The sequence below is a fragment of the Chamaea fasciata genome, unplaced genomic scaffold (assembly GCF_029207755.1).
Source record: "Chamaea fasciata isolate MVZ Bird 193981 ecotype frontalis unplaced genomic scaffold, bChaFas1.0.hap1 SCAF_1, whole genome shotgun sequence".
Lineage (NCBI taxonomy): Eukaryota > Metazoa > Chordata > Aves > Passeriformes > Sylviidae > Chamaea > Chamaea fasciata.
Window position 1 is genome coordinate 11,156,800 of NW_027094086.1, and position 17,518 is coordinate 11,174,317.

The window sequence follows — 17,518 nt, forward strand, 5'->3', positions numbered from 1 at the left end:
TCTGGCTTGCTTGTAATGCAGAGGTTCTAAAATCCCTGATTTGATGACTGGGATTGCAGATTGTTAATTGTTCTTAACCCACATAGCAGACCTGGAAATCCTATCGCGCAAGAGACCTCACCAGTCCTTCCACGAGCACTGTGTCTCCAAAGACCATCATGGAATGTCTCTGTTGCACAGAAAGACAAAGCTTTCACAAACAGAAGTTTATGAAAGCTCTAACGTAAATGGTCACCCATCCTAACCTAAACTTAAAAAGCTAATATTTTTGAAGTTACCAGGGAGGATGGCAAAAAGCTCAAATCAAGTACTCAAGCATGCAGGAGTATTTTATCAACACACAATGTTCAGTGGTGACTAAAAAGCAGATGTTTCAGACACTGAAGTTCCCAATAAAAATATTTCGCTGATTTTACACATGGAGTAGGCAAAGACCAAACCCAAGAAAAATTCTTCAGAGAATCTGAAACAATTAAGTGCCCAGCTAATTATCCTGTAATAACTAACAGTGTGTTGGGCATATTGTAAATAAACTCATCTGAAATCCATAGTGGGAAGAAAACAACAGAGAATTAAAATTTAAATCTTGATAAATATACACACATACACACATGCACACACACTGTCCTGACATTTAAAGGGCAATGCTTAGCCAGCTGTGTTTCTATTTTCCTTCATGATTCACAAAGATATGATCCAGGCTAATAATAGCACATAGTTAAATGCCTTCTTTCCATATTGCTGTGCTTTATGAAAAGTTTTTTGAGATAACCATGCCAAATTGCCAGGTGGTGGCCAGGTTGGATTGATGTTGGAACAGAGGAAAACCCTCTCCTCCCTCATTGTTGAGAAACAAATATCCCATTCTGGCTGAGTATTGAGGTTTACAGTATAACTGAGGCTGTCTTTTTCTATAAACAATTGGTTGAACTACAAAGCAGAACTATGTAATTTTACTTAGCTGAGTAATAATTTGGGCCTCCATAACATTCTGTTGCCCCAGACAAGAAAAAGCCATCTTTCAAAGTGTTATTGAGGGTTTGTACAATGGACTAGCACCTGAAATGTTGGTGAATAAAAAGAAATCTTCGTAATGACACTATATGTGAAGTTTCCTGAGGAAACTTCCAGTAACATCATCAGTCTATAGCAGGAGTTAAAATGTGTATTTACAAAGAATATTTTCAAAGCGTCTGTATAAAAGTCTGCTTAGAGGGAATAGTAAATAACAGTCCTGAGTTTTAAATCAAACTTTCTCCAAAATTTGGCTGATAACTATTATACTGTGAATTTTCTGTAGATTATTTCACACACGTGACCTCGATATCTCTCTGGATTAGCTCCTAACCACTCAGAATTCAATTGTGCTCCAAAGTTTGGTGCAACGCTTGAGGACTACACTTTTTGCAACAGCATGGGAGTATTCAAGGGGGATGCACCATTGGCTGAGGGAAGAGGCATTTGAGTTCAGGTTTTCTTATACTATCAAAAATTACACAGGGAAGAGCTCAATAAGAAGGTCTTGTAGTCTCACAGCAGGACCCCCAGAAATTTTTGGATAACAGTGTGAAATGAAGAACTGAAGCAGTAGGGACCTCATCACAAAGGTAAAGTCTGCATCCTGACTCAGTGAAACATTTAATCTTCTCCTGCTTGTTAAAACAAAACAGTGCAAAATTATATTTTGGAGATTTTCTGTGGCACCCTGATGAAAGAAACATGGCAATAAACCTGCTGTGAGGTGGTGAGTTGCTCAGCCATGTGAAAATGAGCACAGATCCAAACTGTAATATTTGATGATCAATTTGGTGCTTGTTTATTTTCTTTTTCTTTGCATTATTGTACTTCCATGTTATTCCTTGAACAGATCCATAATCTTTACACAGAACCATAATGCCTGAGGCTTGTAATTGTATGACCTCACTCAGTATAGCCATAAATCTTGGGTTTAGTTGTCCTTTCTCAGCTTTGAATTGTCTTCTGTGTCATGTAAACTTCACTTTCTCAAACACCTTCTGCTGCTTTGGAAGGGGTTGAGATTTTTCTTACGGGTTTTTTTTTCCTTCTGGGCACTGTGGTGAATTGTGGGTTTCTTGATCCTCCCACTGCTACAAAGAAACCAGACAGATAATTTCAAAGAGCCAACATCTGTTGCTGGCAGAGGTGAGGTCTTCATGTTCTGATGAATCCCTGTCCCTGCAAAGAGACTTTCTTTCCGTTTGCAGTAAACTCTGGAACTGTGCCAGCACCAGGTGCTAGAGGGCACCTCAAAAACTGCACCAGGACTCAGAGGAGGAGTTTTCCTTGAGGAACCTAAGGTATTAATAACGTTTGATGTTGCTCCCCAAAATGCCATGGAGCACTCACTGCCTGACTGGCCTCCTTGCCTTGACCACAAGGCAGCCTGTGCAGACACTTTAATATTTGTACTGCCAGGTTTGGTGTGGGTTGCTTTGGAATTCTTACTCTGCATGACACACCAGCATCTACCACCCCTTCAATTAAACTGCTTGTTTGTTTGTTTTGGTTTTTAATCTAAATCTGACAGTTGGATAATAAACATCATTTGCAGTAACCACACAAACTGGGTGCACGCATGTTGTAGAAAGTGCAAATTACTGTGAGTGAGGAGCAACGGATTATTATTTGTGTTCTATTATAATTAATTACCTCGCACAGCTGGGAACCTTGTTACAAGTCTTAGGTGTTTGCAGGAATGAATGGCCTTGTAAAATATGGCTGGCTGCTAAATCCACTCTTGTCATCCATGCTTGTTTCTGGTGCTCTCAGTGCTGGATAGATGTGCCTGCCAAAGGCTCTCATCGGCCCATTAGTGTCTGGAGTGGCTGTGCTCTTAAAAAGACATTTTTATTGCTCTCTGCCCTTTGAGTCATAGTAGTTGCAGACACCTGGGAAATGCTTGATACACACAAACAGCTAGGACGAACCAGATAAACAGTCCTTGCAAAAACCACACATTACGTATATTGATAATTACACACCAGAAGCCATCTGTTGAAACACAATTATTTTTCAGATCCCTTTCTCAGCCCACTGGTATTATTCAGGATCCCACATGGCTGTTCATGTAAAGAATCACTAAATCTCCATTTTGCTGTGTGAAGGAATGATGAAAAGAGAGGTGATCATAAAATAAATCTTCTCCCATTATTTTTCCTGCAGTTGAATTCATTCAGTCCCTATAAGACAGTGCTAAAAATAACCTCTGAGGCTTTGGTTAGGTCACGAAGAAGAGCCAGTATCAGGGGGGTGATTGTGGAAAAACTTGAAAAGGCCACAGTGCCTTCTATGGGACTATGTAAGGCTGGCATAGCCAATGGGTCTGGCAGCCAGTGAGGAGACAGGAACAAAGAAATTCTGGGAAGTAGGTGGGGTCTGAGCATCCTGTTATCCACCACAGCTCCCACAGATGACTGGAGATGGGGAAAATGTCCATCACAGCTGATTCTTTTCGGGACATCTCGATGTTTTCTGCCACAGTGCAAGATACCTGAGTCTGATTCTTAGGCCAAGGACAATAAACATAAATATGGTACAGTTTGGTTACCAAGCTCCAGGTAAGGAATTGCAGAAACGTCTGTCAAAGAATTTATGTTTACTTGAAAAAACACTGAATTGTGTAGTCATTCAAATGTAGGACGTATTTTCTTCCATGATGACTGCTTCCTCCTTCTAAGGATCCCGTCTAAGCAAAGTTTAAAGGGAAGTGTCTAAGAGAGAGAGAGGGCAAATACACAAAAGAACTGGAAGTCATTCATCTCTTTCAAAAATATACCTGATTTTAGACAGTGATGATTGATAACTGATGTAAGTTTGTTGTTCAAAATAAAATGCAGTTAATTTATCCAGGAGTGAACTGTAATTTAGTCTACTATTTCCTCCCCAGAGACAGCTTGCTGTCTCATGACCAGCTGAAAAGTCTATCAGGTTACAGAAGCAAGGCTTAACCAACCAAGAAAACAACATTAAACCTATGTTTCCATTTCAGATGTCAGAAAACTTCATGCAGACCTTTAAAATTAAAGGCCATCAAAAGGTATAGTCTATGTTCAAATAGAGACACAAATGATAGCTTTTGACAGGCCATGCATGCAGTGTGGGAAGATATTTTATGCGCAGTCTGGAGTATGAGTCATTGGGAAAATAAACACACAGGACAGTTGAAAAAGAAGCATTATCAAAGAAATTCCACTGTGGAAAATGAAGGTAGTGGGAGAAGTCAGTGTCATGAAGGCTTGAGTGACTTCGTACATGAGAGGAGAAAGATCAGCTAGGGATTACAAGAAGTTTGAATACATTAAAGAAATATTATGAACATGCACGATACAAAGTGAAGGTGGACAAGTGTCTCTGATGGCTAAAGACTGACTCAAACTTGCTGTCAGTCAAGTGGAAGAAAAGAACTAGTTCCTTCTAGATTATGATCCAAATTAAATATAAAAAGTCCCTTGGTATAACCATTCTTAAGAGTGCCTGGCTGAAGAATAAAGATTAATTTATTTAAAATTAATATTAGCATTTAAAATTAATATTTAAAGAAGACAAACCAAAGGTCAGGTGTGATAGGATTTGCTGATCCAATTCACTGAACTTTCAGGTCATAAAAGCAAGCATATCGTGCTATTGAGTGGTACTGTTTTACAGGAAGTTACCACTGAGATATTATTTTCACTGATTTCATGGTATAAGATTTAAATACATGTATGGACACTATGACTTCAGGAGGTCTTGAAAACACTGGTGTCAAGTGCTCCATGAAATAGAAATTATTTTTTTGCCAAAAGTAATTCTATCAAGAAAGAAATTTCTTGGCCTCGCCCTTCAGCATCCTGAACACTTTGCTGCTCTGTAATTTCTCTGCAGGGTTCACCGAAATACTTCTCACTTGCTCATGGCTGTCTACTGATGGGGAAACAAGGTATAGGGGTTCAACCCACATTTCAGCCTGAGTTGTTGTTATGTTGAATCCAAAGATCACAGTGGGGAAAAGACTGTTATACCTGGAGTCAGTACTGGAATAAGAGTTAGGAAAAAGGAAACAAATGTGTTGATCTTGATACCTTCATAAAAATAATTCTTCCTGGGAGAACACTGCTGTTCCATGGGAGAACACATTACATGAAACTAGGGATTAGATTCAGTTCACCCAGGTTTAGGTAGCTGCTCTGCAGATGTTACCTGAATTTTCCAGGTTCCTATAATAGTGATCTTGGGGGGCAACTCATCTGCTAAAAAAAGGATATGGGGGTTCTTTAGGATAAGGTAAATTCCTTTCTGAATTATGAGCATATAAATTTGGAAACACTAGTTTCTACAAATTGATCCCAAGATCTGTTTTTTTCCACTAGAATGAAATGGAGAAATGCAATTATTCCAGCTAATACAGTGATATTACAGTCAATATAGACAATAATTTTTTGAGACTTGAGCAACATTATTTCCTTGCATAAGAACCTAAATGATGGGGCTATACCAGGCTTACTCCAGAGCCTTAGTCAGTGCAGTCAGCTAAGGATTTGAGCAGAAGGTGCTGTGTAAGGATTACATGCCATGAATACACTTGTCATGTGCAAGCAGTAGATTTTTTTCTCTTTTGAGTAATTATCAGGCAAACCTGCCCCAAAAATTACAGAGGTTCAGAGAAACACCCCTAGTGCTCTACAGAATTAGTAGTTGTTATGAGTAAAACTAATCAGATTTGCATAATTTAATTCAGATAAACTCTTATTTAAAGAGTCTGTGGGAAGACAGTGCCTCTCAGTTTCATCTATAAACAAACCTAAAGCATGGTGCTAATAACACCAAGGTGGCAGGTTTGATCCCCATACGGACCAGTCACCAAAGAGCTGGACTTGATGTTCCTGCTGGGTGCCTTCAAACTCAGACTATGCTGTGACTCTCTAGCTCCTGGAGAGGTGTACCACACCCAGACAAACCCAGAGTCTATAGAAGGTGAATATATTGGCTGAAGAGGGATATGAAAACAGGGATGGGCAGTTAGTATCCAATATTTGAACAGAGAGCCACCATAACCTCTGGGAAGGGCCTCTCTGGCACATGGCCCAAGACAGATTAAACCAAAACTTCTGCACAAGACCAGCCCTCTAAGAGATGGGATTTCATAGATGCTTATTGTACTGAGTGCCTACTTGAAGCCTTATGTGAATAAAAATCAACCCAATAATATTTTCTATTACAGGTAAAGAAACATCTGAACAACATAATGAAATCTAGCAATCAGAGGACTGGGGGGGGGTAAAAACAGAAAAAAAAATCCTGGTAAGCTGGTTCTGCTGTTAAATATAGTCTGTAGAACTACAAAACAGCTCACTGTATGCTTGAAAGAGCAAATAGTCCTAAACGGCAGTTTGTAGAACTTTTCACAGAAGAAATCCCACTCATGTGGATCTACAGGTTGTGTAACCAGCACCCAACCTGCTCTACCCCAACAGAGTCAAGTCTCTTAGGGCAATTTCTTCATGTGTTCAAGCACAGTAGTGATGAGCCTGCATATAACACCTGCCCTTTTCTTGGGAGGAGAGGGTATCAAAGAAGATAAGGAATGTTGGCAGCTGCTGTGCTGACAGCTTTAGAAAGTCTGACTGGAGACCATTTGGGATGTGAGGGATGGCCACACCTGAGCACTGCCTGAATGTCCCTGGGTACTACACCGACCAGTTTGATACCCAAGATGTGGTATTTTTGGGGCTCCCAAAACAGGGGAAAACTAAAAGAGAATATGTGAAGACAGAGGACATCCTGAAGAACATTTAGAGCAGCAAAGGGCTGTGCAAAGGGAATTATAGAAGCACAAACACATCTTTTAGCTTCTTCCTACCAGCTGCAAATTGGTGCACTGGGTCAGATCCACGTGGACTGACCAGGCTCTGTGGTCCTGCCCCACTCTGCTTTTGCAAGAAAAACTATGCTTCAGTTCTAACAAAACAGGAAAGAGAAGAGCAGAGAAGGAAAACAAAGCCTGTTCTTGTTTTCAATGCAGGAACAGGGGGGAAAAAAAAAAAGAAAAAAGAAATATCAAATGAAGAACTAAAGGAATCAGCTGGGGGAAAGAATCTTGAAATGACCACGGGAAGTATGAATTCTGCCAGAAAGGACCTCAGCAACAGCTGTTTTATTGCTTATTTTGTTTCTGAAAATCCTGGAAAGGCCTGCCAAGGATGTAGATGAAGATTCACTGTAACAACTTGAAGCTGAGGGAAGTCTGGCATTTTCCTGTGAGTGACAGGTTAAAGTTATGACAGAAGAGAGCTTTTATTTTCCTTGTATGTTCCACATTTCAGTCTTACTTGATTGCCCCAGGCTAGTACTTTGCACAGAGACACTGATAAATCTGAGCTCCAAAGGCAATAGTATGTACTACTCAGACATGCAGCACAGATGCAACTGCTTAGCTGACTGTTACCTGTAAAACCTAATTAAAATCAATAAAGACTTGTAGCTGGAGGTCCATGTTTTATCAGAGCATGAAAATGAGACAAAACTCCCAATAACAGTGCTTTGTTTTTCCATTTATCTTTGCAGATATCTTACAGTAGCCTGTGAACAACCCTCACTTCAGGGTATTTACGCTGTACCTGACCAAAGTTTATCTGTCAACCCTGGAGGAATACTGGCATAGTTAACATTTTCTTCAGCTCTAAATCTGCCATGGGATTAATCCTTTGCTCTTTAGTGACAAGAAAGAAAAGTTTTAGGCTAACATCACTGTTAAACTCTGCAATAACCTTTCTAATGGAATGGTTCTGAGATTCAGCAGCTTGACTTTCACCCAGAAGTTTTTAGCTTAAGAAACCAATTGTCTTTTCTCAGAAAAAGCCCTAAACAATGCCTTTAAAGAGGTGTAAAGGAAGAAAGGCCAGAATCTAAAATAGGATCTGTTGGCCAGCTTCTTCACAACCAGCATTTCTCAAGGGATTTCTCAAGTTGTGAAAGATCCAGAGTCAAAATCTGTGGTTTGAGATCATGCATCTGGCTGGTACTTCTTCATGTCTCTTTCTTTAAAATATCAAACTTTGGAAAAATACAGAATTCTTATGAGATATCTCTGATAGCTATCATACTAGTGTTCACTAGTGAAAAATTCCTCTTTTACCACAAAAATGGTACCAAAAAAAAAAAGAAAAGTCAGTTTGAGCCCTTTTATCCAGTTCTCCATGTATGAGGTTTCTAAACATCATGAAAATCTTTTAAAACAGAGATATCAGGAGTGTTGTCCTGCAATGGCTCTGTGTCTCTGAAGATCTTTGAGATCGAGAAGCATGTAAGAGAACTTAATTTTCTATGTAGTTTTGTACATTATAAGTTCCACAACAGCAACACTTTAGCTCTCTTTTTACTTTCTCAGGTGCAGGCAGCCTTCTCCATCAGCAAGAAGCAGCCAGCTTGTAGAGGCTCCAAGTCCATGTCCCTAAAAAATCAGCTAGAGATTGCCTTGCCAGTGAAGAGGATTTAACATAAACAGGCTCATATAGATCCAGTCCTGTTTCCAGTACCCAGTATTGGGTGTCATAAGCACATACATCTTGTGGATAAATCCGGAAACCTCCCTGTGTCTATTTAGATATGGTAGGAAACACACTTATCTATTTTGCGAGAACATCAGACTGTTAGGTGTATGAATGTTGCAACAAATTAAAGAAAAAGCAACCCAGTATTGCCTGTGTGCTGTTAAGAGAGCAGTACCTTTCTCCTAATTTTTCCTTCACCAACTCACTGCCTACTAATGGTGTGCTTCTCAAGTGACAATATAAAATTGAAATGAAAGTATTATCCCACTAATGATGTCATCAATATTTTGAATTTGATTCTTAATATTAAGCACAAAAGTTGTGACCAAGTATTTGCTGATTCTTCTTGTTGATTGTTGGGGGTTAGGTTCGTTCCTTCTTTCTCTAAAGAATTTTTTCCCCATAAGTTACCAAGGAGACCAAGTGTTGGATACTTGAGAGTACTTAACCGAAACAAAGAGGTGGACAAAGTTGGAAGGGGGAGATAACACAGGTAAAAGACAGAGCTTGAGGCAGCTGGGGGCTCTTCTTTTTCCAGCGTTCGGGGAGAGAGAGAACGGCTGTTGCTGGCTGGAAGATTTTCACTGTGGCCAAAGGGATCCAGTCCTGGGAAATCTACCATCACCGGTTCGGCCTGAATCCTGAGTTTACTCTGCCACCCACGGGAGCTGGGCCGGCTCTGCCTCGCCATCGGCTTCTTCGGCGCTGCTCCTCTCGCTACAGCGTGACCCTGCCCCCCCTGCCTGCCGGGACATCCTGCCCCTGCCTGCCGGGACACCCTGCCATCCCAGCTACCAGCCCGGGACTTTTCCACTGTTCCAGCTTGGTGCTCTGAGGATCCTGCAGGGACACCGAAGCCAAACTGCCCTGGGTTTTGTGAAACAAAGCCCTCAAGGTTCTTGGTACTGTTGTCGTTTGTTATTAATGCTGTAGTTGTTTGGGGGCGGGGGGGTGGGGGGGATGTTTGTTTGCTTTGTAATACATACTGGTAAAGAACTGCTATTCCTATTTCCCAAATCTTTGCCTAAGAGCCTCTGATTGTAATTTATAATTGAAAAAGAAAAAAAAAGGGGGGGGGGGGGGGGGGGGCGGTTTACACTCTCCATTCCAAAGGAAACTGCAGTTGTTTTGGGGGTTTTTTTATTACCTGGCAGATACCTGTCTTCCCAAACCAAGACATTGATTCATTTGTGATGATATCTTTTTTATTTCTGCATTACAAATGCAAAGTTGTTAAGATCTCTATTTTATACAATTTTGAGGTTGGGTTATTGGTTGTACCAGAGGTCCAGGGCTCTGTGTGACATTTAAGACCAGTATGATTTGATATGGAAGCAAAGAGTCAAATGAGTTTCCAATCTCCCAGGCCTGTGTCCAGAATATTCAGTCACTGCTATGCACCCTGCATTGAGATAGTAAGACCACCAGGCCTACAACAATAAATACACCTGACATTTAGCACTTCTTTAAATTTTGAAAGGGGAAGGGCAAAAAACCCCAAACCTGAAGCTTTTACTCTGAACACAATTTTGGATATATTCCTAAAACTGTGGCAATGGAATCACTTTTCTGTTAAGGCTGTGCAATAATACTGACAGATAAAGATTGCTTTTGGTTTTGATTTACTATTCTGACAAGGACTTAGCCTTGTCAAATTATTAAAAATTATGTGATTTGAAAATACTTATTAATTATTTTACCCATTACTGTGGTACCAAATCCTTGAGAGAATAGTGATTTCTGGGCAATGCCAATTGTTTGTGTTTTTTCCGTTTTTGCAGCTGTTTATTTTATCTTCCTCTGGTAGATTTTGAGCTATAATACTATCCATTTATTTGTCAGAATCCTATGCCTGTTTTTGATATGTAGAGATACCCACAGGCTCCCCTAACCTTGTCTCATGTTGCTGTGTTGTATGAATTATTCAGAAAGTTTAGCTTTTGAAGTGGTCAGTAATTACATAACTTAAAATCAAGATAAAAGACAGAAAAAGAACATGAAGAGGCATCACAGAACAGATTTTCTATCCTTCAAGTACAGCCTTAGTGTATAAATTTTAGAAACAATGTGTAATTAAACAAGTATCTTTAATGTACTCTGTAGCATTTTACATTTTCAGAGTTCAAGGTTTCCCCCCTGCTGCCTAAGGAGCACTTAGCTTCTCATTTCCTTTATCCCCATGCCTGCCTTTTGAACTGTTCTTCTTGGGGTTAGTAAATCCTTAAAACACTGGATTACAAGAACTAAGGATGTAAGAAATGTCAATCATATGTGTTTAGGTGAATACCAGATCTGTCTATGACACTACAGAAAGAGGCACAGTTTCAGGAGAAAGAAAAACCTGGCTCCTCTCCAGAGATTCTTTCATCACTTAAAATGGTTCTGTTGGAATGTTAGGGTAGGGTTTTATCTTCATCTTATTCATTTAATATTTGTTTTCTGTGTGTAGTCCATGAATTTGCATTCTTTTAAATATTGTAGTATGGTTTGTCTCCAATACCTCCTGTGGCAGCAAATCACAGAAATACTTTTTTAAACCCTTTTTAAGTAAATCTCCTGGCAGTTTCAGCAAGCGTTCTGTGGTTCTAGTGTTGCAGGATCTGGGGAAAAGCAGTTCTACATTTTCCTCTGCCTGTCTGATTGTTTTTAGAGTTCAGCACTATGCAAGCTTTGTCTATTTTTTTTTTCCTTAGGATACATTGACTTTGTCTACAACAACACTCATCCATCACCTTTTTGAGCACTTTTTGAACGCCTGATATAATCCTTTGTCACTGATGCAGCCTCTGGTTACCCAAAAGATGTTCATGCCATCCTCACATTTCAAGATATCATGTTTCCCTTTCCAGTCATTGACAAAATAATGAATAACAGTGATCTTAACACTTACCCGGAGTAGGAGCCACTGCTGAGTTTTATCGAGCCTGAAAACCCCTAAGCCCCCTATTCTCCTCTTCTTGACCTTTAACCAACTTTAAATTCATAGCAGGACCTTCCTGCCAAACTCATAACCACATAACCTTAAAATTTTGCTGCAGAAGTTTGTCAAAGGTCTTTTAAAACCCCACATTTCTGAGGTACACTGGGTCTCCAGTTTTGCACCTGCTGAAACCATGATAGAGCAGCAGCAGAATGGTGGGACAAGATTCCCCATTCTAAGGGCATTGCTCATCCAATCCCAGCAGTCTGTGCACTCCATAATCTTCTTTCCTTCCAACTTTCAGAGCTTACTTGTTAGAGAAGTCACCCCTGTGGATAACACTCCTGTTGGAAATCTTGACATAGCTTTTTGATCTAATACTTCCTATATATTTACCTCAAATAAGCATAGCTTCTCTGATTGGCCTGCTATGAATACATTAAGTACAGGAACTTCCACAGCATCTTTCATGTTGAAGAATTTATTGAATTTCTCTGCCTTATCTCATCTCAGTGCCCCTCTGACATCACAGTCAGTGAGCAAGCCCACACATTTTCTAGCTTGTTTCCTTTATTTAAACAAAAAATTGATCTCAGACCCAGCATTATTTGCAAGGTACTCTTCAGATTGTTTTAGGTCTCTTGGTTTCCTGCTTACTTTTGACTTGTCCTGACTTTTCATTCAGTTACACTTACCATTTTTAAACGCCAGCCTTTTCCACAGGACAGTATCCTTGTATTTCATTGAATCATATGACCATAGAATGGTTTGGGTTGGAAGGGACGTATAAAGACCATTTAGTCCAACCATCTGCGATGAACAGTAACATCTTGAGCTGGATAAGGCTGCTCAAAACCCCATTCAAGCCAGACCTTGAATCTTTCCAGGGATGAGACATCATCAGAAAACTTGAGGTTTCACTTGGTCTCTCTGTCCATGCCAGTGATGAAGACTCCACTCACCACTCTTCTCCATCTGGTCAGTGAGACATTGCTTTCTTCTCACTGGATGCAGCCATCCAGCCAATTCCTTATCCAAATTCAAGGTCCTGGCTTTGCTCTCTGCCTGACCCTTATCCCAGAGGAATGCAAACTCCACCAGTGTGTGATCACTGCAGTCCAGAGAACTATCAGTGTTGTCACTGATTAGTTAATTTGTGCTGATTTGTTTCCTATGAAGCTGTTCAGCAGTTTTATGAGATTTGTTTTCAAATTTGTAGCAGAGAATTTACCTGTGCTTCAGAATAATTTTTGAGGAGGCATCAGATTGCTTGAAGGTTTATTGAATGGTAGATTTTGTTTCTATTATTGTTTTTATGCTAATTGTCTCATTTTTATATCATCCCATAGGTGATGTATTTGACCTTCCTTTCTTCTGTAGTGTTTCTAAACCTGTTGTGCTCACTCTTGCATACTGATTCTCCCTTCCCATGCCTTAGATTTTGTTCTTCAAAACAAAATTCAGAATGGCAACCTATCTTAAGTGCACAGAGACCAGTTGTTCTAGGAAGAAATGATTTATTGTGTCCAAAAACTTTTATCATATTCATAAGATGTTGATCCAGTCTATATGCAGATCCTGGAGAACTCCTATTACAGTTTCCTATTAAAGTCAGTTCTGCCAGTCCTGCCAGTCCCTGGGTAAGGACTCATCTCTTGCATTGAGAGCAGATCAATAACTCCACATATTTCTCACACTTTTACCATTGTCCTCCAGAGAGTTCTTTCTGATTTCAAGCTTAACAGTCTTCAAGAAATTGCAAAAGCTCACAAAAAAAACCCAAAAACCCAGATGCGTAACCTTGATTTTCAACACTGGGGAAAGAGTTAAAAATAGCAAGTCTGGGACTCTCTGTCTTAAAAATTGTGTGTGGTACACCCACAGTAAATGGTTTTCAGGTTTATCCTAATTTCCAGCAGCATATAGCTGCATGCTAGACATGATAGCTACTCTGCTTCACAGAAGCCCTTATTTGGACTTGCACTTATAGCAAATCTTTAGAAACATCACTTTTTGTACTACTTCTCTTTTTATTGAAAAAACATCTCACTTGCAGCTGTTCCCTCATTAGCTGGATCTGAGCAGTTACTTAAATCAGCATTCTCATTTTCAATTAAATAGTTTTTATGATCCATTGACAACACCACTTAGTCACAGATCACATTGAAATATAAGTTCTGGGACAATATTAAACAGGAGATCTGTTTGCCTCGTCAGCTGTATTTTAAACCACTCCAATAGGAGAAAATAACTCTTCATCTCTGACTGTCCCTGGAACAGTTCAAAGGAGTTCTCATGCCCTTAGGGAAAATGTCAGAATGTAAGAATATTGTAGAGGATCAATGACTTTCAGAAGGTCAGACAAATCTTTTTCTGTTCCTTTTGCAAAAATTAAAAATAAAAAGTGAAAGAATATTTCCATATAATAAATCTTGGTGTGGTATGGAAAAAGATTATGCCTTATCTGCTGACATTATTTAAGGCGTACTCAGAAGCTCATTCCTGAAGCCACCAAAATTCCCTTTTTCCATGTGCAGCTGTAGTACTAGCGAAACTCGCAATATTCATCATAGGGTAGACTCACAAATATGATGAGTTGGAAGGGATCCACCAGGACCATGAAGTTCTCACCCTATGCAGGATACAAGAGTCACACCATGCACCTGAGAGCTTTGTCCAAAAGCTTTTTGAACTCTTTCAGACTTGGTGCTGTGACCACATCTCTGGGAAGTCTGTTCCAGTGCCCAGCTAGCCTCCAGATGAAAAACATTTTCCTGATACCCAACCTAAACCTCCCCTGACTCAGTTTCATGCTCAGGTTTGGTCACTGGTTGTTCAAGTGAAGAAATCAGTACCTGCCCCTCTGCTTCCCCTCACACAGGAGTTATTCCCTGAAATGAGGTCTCCCCTCGGTCTCCTCTTCTCTAGGACCAAACAGACCAAGTGATGCCAGCTGCTCCTCATACAGCTTCCCTTCCAAACCCTTCACCATCCCAATAGCCCTCCTTTGCAAGCTCTCTAAAAGCTTAAAGTCTTTTTCATATTGTGGGGTCCAAAACTGCACAAAGGATGTGAGACGAGGCTGCCCCAGAGCAGAGCAGAGCAGGACAATCCCCTCCCTTGACAGGCTGAAATGTTGTGTCTAATGCATTTCTAAATTCTCCTTTGCTATTTGCATCAGTTTATAGGACACTTCCTTGAAAATACTACGGTTGCATTTCTGTCAGAATAGATCTCTTCATCATGTTGCAGGATGGTTTCTCAGGATCCTATCAATTTTGGACTGTTGTTTTCTGGAAATTATGCTTCAGCGTCAGCAACTTCATCTTCTCTGTGTTTACCAAGACTATGACTGTGTTAAGCTGGTAATCAGAGACTTTGCTTCTTTAAAAGAGAATAATTCTTTTAAAACTACACAGTAATGATGCAGTCATTTGGAAATTGGATTATGCCCACTTTTTCTTCTAGCAAGTGGAATACCTGTCCTCTATAAACCACAGAGAACACATGAAGTAGCTATGTGTGGGAAGATATGGTGGGAGTCAGGCAGTAAATGGTGTTCATATTATTAATCCCAAATTCCCATTCTTGACTAGATTCATTTCACTATGCTTTTACTGCTTAACAGAGATGCTAGGATGAAGTTCCTCACATCTGTGTCTCAGATGCAGATGTCAACAACTGAGCTATCCAACTCCTGTTAGACTCAACAAGTGTATCATCAATGCAATCAGTGGGCAAGATTTCTCTGACCAAAGACAGACAGGGACCATGATCTAGACTGTACTGGCAATCCCTGATGGCTGTTCATTTACTGTGAAGGGGAGTCCAGCCTGGCCTGCTGGGCTGTGCACCTGCATTGCTCACAGCCATAATGTCTCAGATGAATTTTCCCCACACACACACTACATGTGCCATCCACCCAAGTCACAAAACAGGGTTGAAAGCTGCATCCAGAAAATTATTCATATTCACAGTTCCATTCTGACAGAATCAGAGCAATTCTTAAACCCTGTCCCAAACCTCAGATAATCCAAAGGGCACAAACGTACACTGTGTGACCCAAAAGATTTGGGGTTATGATGCACAAACATGTTACTTTAAGCTCAAAGGTAGCTGTAAATTAGTTGCTGACAACATTTGTCCTGCTATGTGTTCATCCTCAGTGGCAGCCTTCAGTATACACAAAATAATCTAAGGAATTTAAGCCCCTACAGTAAAAAGGTCTCAGCTGCCTTGAGCTTATTAAAGAGGATCATGTGAAAAAAGCAGGTGGAGGACAGCAGCTGAGGTGTAATGGATGAGATTCATCTGATCAAATGTAAACATCTGTGGTTAGGTATATGGTGGTCAACCAGGGCTTGCTTGCTCAGCTCTTCTTATCCTAAAGTAGACCTCCAGACAATGGAAGATGAATTCTTCCCTAAATTTACATATTCCTTCTCCTGGCTATGAAAGGACTAGGTCACTTAGAGATGGAAATGCATACATAGGATATGCCCCTTTTTGCTCCACAGCAATTTACACACACATAATGCTATCCCAAAGTGAAATGTGAACATGCCCATTACTTTTCATGAGCTGGGCCAGAGATTAAAATTTTTCTCTTGGTGACAAGTATCTCGCCGAGAGAAAGGTGATGGGGCACAGCTGCAATAATGTTTTTTCCATTAGCCTCTTCATGGCGTACATCTTTCATTCCAAATCTTTTAGAAGAAAGAATTTTTAACATTAATTAGCACTTGTATTTGTGTATTTATGGAAGCACTTCACAAATTTCGCTTTTATTTATGAAAACATTTCATGCTGATATCAACATTATCCCTAGAAACTTGGATTGTTTGCTTTAAAAATAATAATAAACAAGCAGGAGTTCATTTGAAAATAACAAGGTCTCTGAGCAATTTCATTGTTTGGAAAGAGGGTCATTGCTGAAAGCATTTTCATTGAGGCTGATTAGATAGAGGATGGGGTTTTTTTTCTGCAAATATTTTTATTCCAGCAGCAATGATATTAACCATTTAAAGTCTGATGTACAATATGGATGCAAAAGAATAATGACCAGATTGTTCACTGGGTGCCTCTTTAAGCTACCTGGCACCTTTCTATGAACTCTCATGTTTGGACAATGGTCTTAGGCACATGGTGTGATTCTTGGGGTGCCCTGCACAGGTCCAGGAGTTGGATTCCGTGATCCTGATGGGTCCCTTCCAACTCAGCTGTTCTGCGATTCTATGACCCTATGATCCTTTCCACTCCGCCCATGATCACACAAAACACCAGAAACAGTTTTTAGGTGAGAAACCTATACAAGTGCTGTAGGGCAGCTTTCTTAAGTATGAGACTGTCTCCCAGATTCTCCATGCTATATGGATCTAGTTCCAGGGCTGAAAGAAGAACCATGACAAATTAAGAATTCTAACATTCAGGCTGTATGTGTGACTAATCCTTTCCATCCTGCCTATTAACCTCTGTTTGAGGCAAATCAAGTGAAGCCTGGCTCAACAGCAGCACCACCACCCACACACTCAGCAGCAAGTCTCCTGTAGGGTGAAATTTACGGTTGTATTGAAACACACCGGTTTCAGTCATGTACTCAGTCTGCAGAACCATCACAGTGCTTCTCCCTGAAGAATGTAAAGTGAACCAGCTCTTGCAGACAGCCCTGACAGCCCCCATTTCTTTACTCTGGTAGTACAGATGGCTCTGGCTAACTTGAAAATCAGGGAGAAGAGGTCAGGATGTGCAGGCATACCCAGGCTAGCTTTAAGCTGGCTCAGCTCAGCTCGGGCCAACCCTGTCAGTGCATTCCCAAGGTGGTGACTTGTCCAGACTGTGCTGTCACAGACCCCCTCCTGCTGATGACAGTGCAAATGTGTGTACATTTATTCCAAGCATACTTTGGGTTGCTTAATGTACAGGATTGTCTGGAGCTTGGAAGAGGCCACCCTGAGCAAGGCTGGGAATAAGTCAGCACATATTCGGACATGCAGACTGAGGCTGTGGCACCAGGGAGGCACTTTGGAAAGACAGAGAAGAAAGAGTGTCC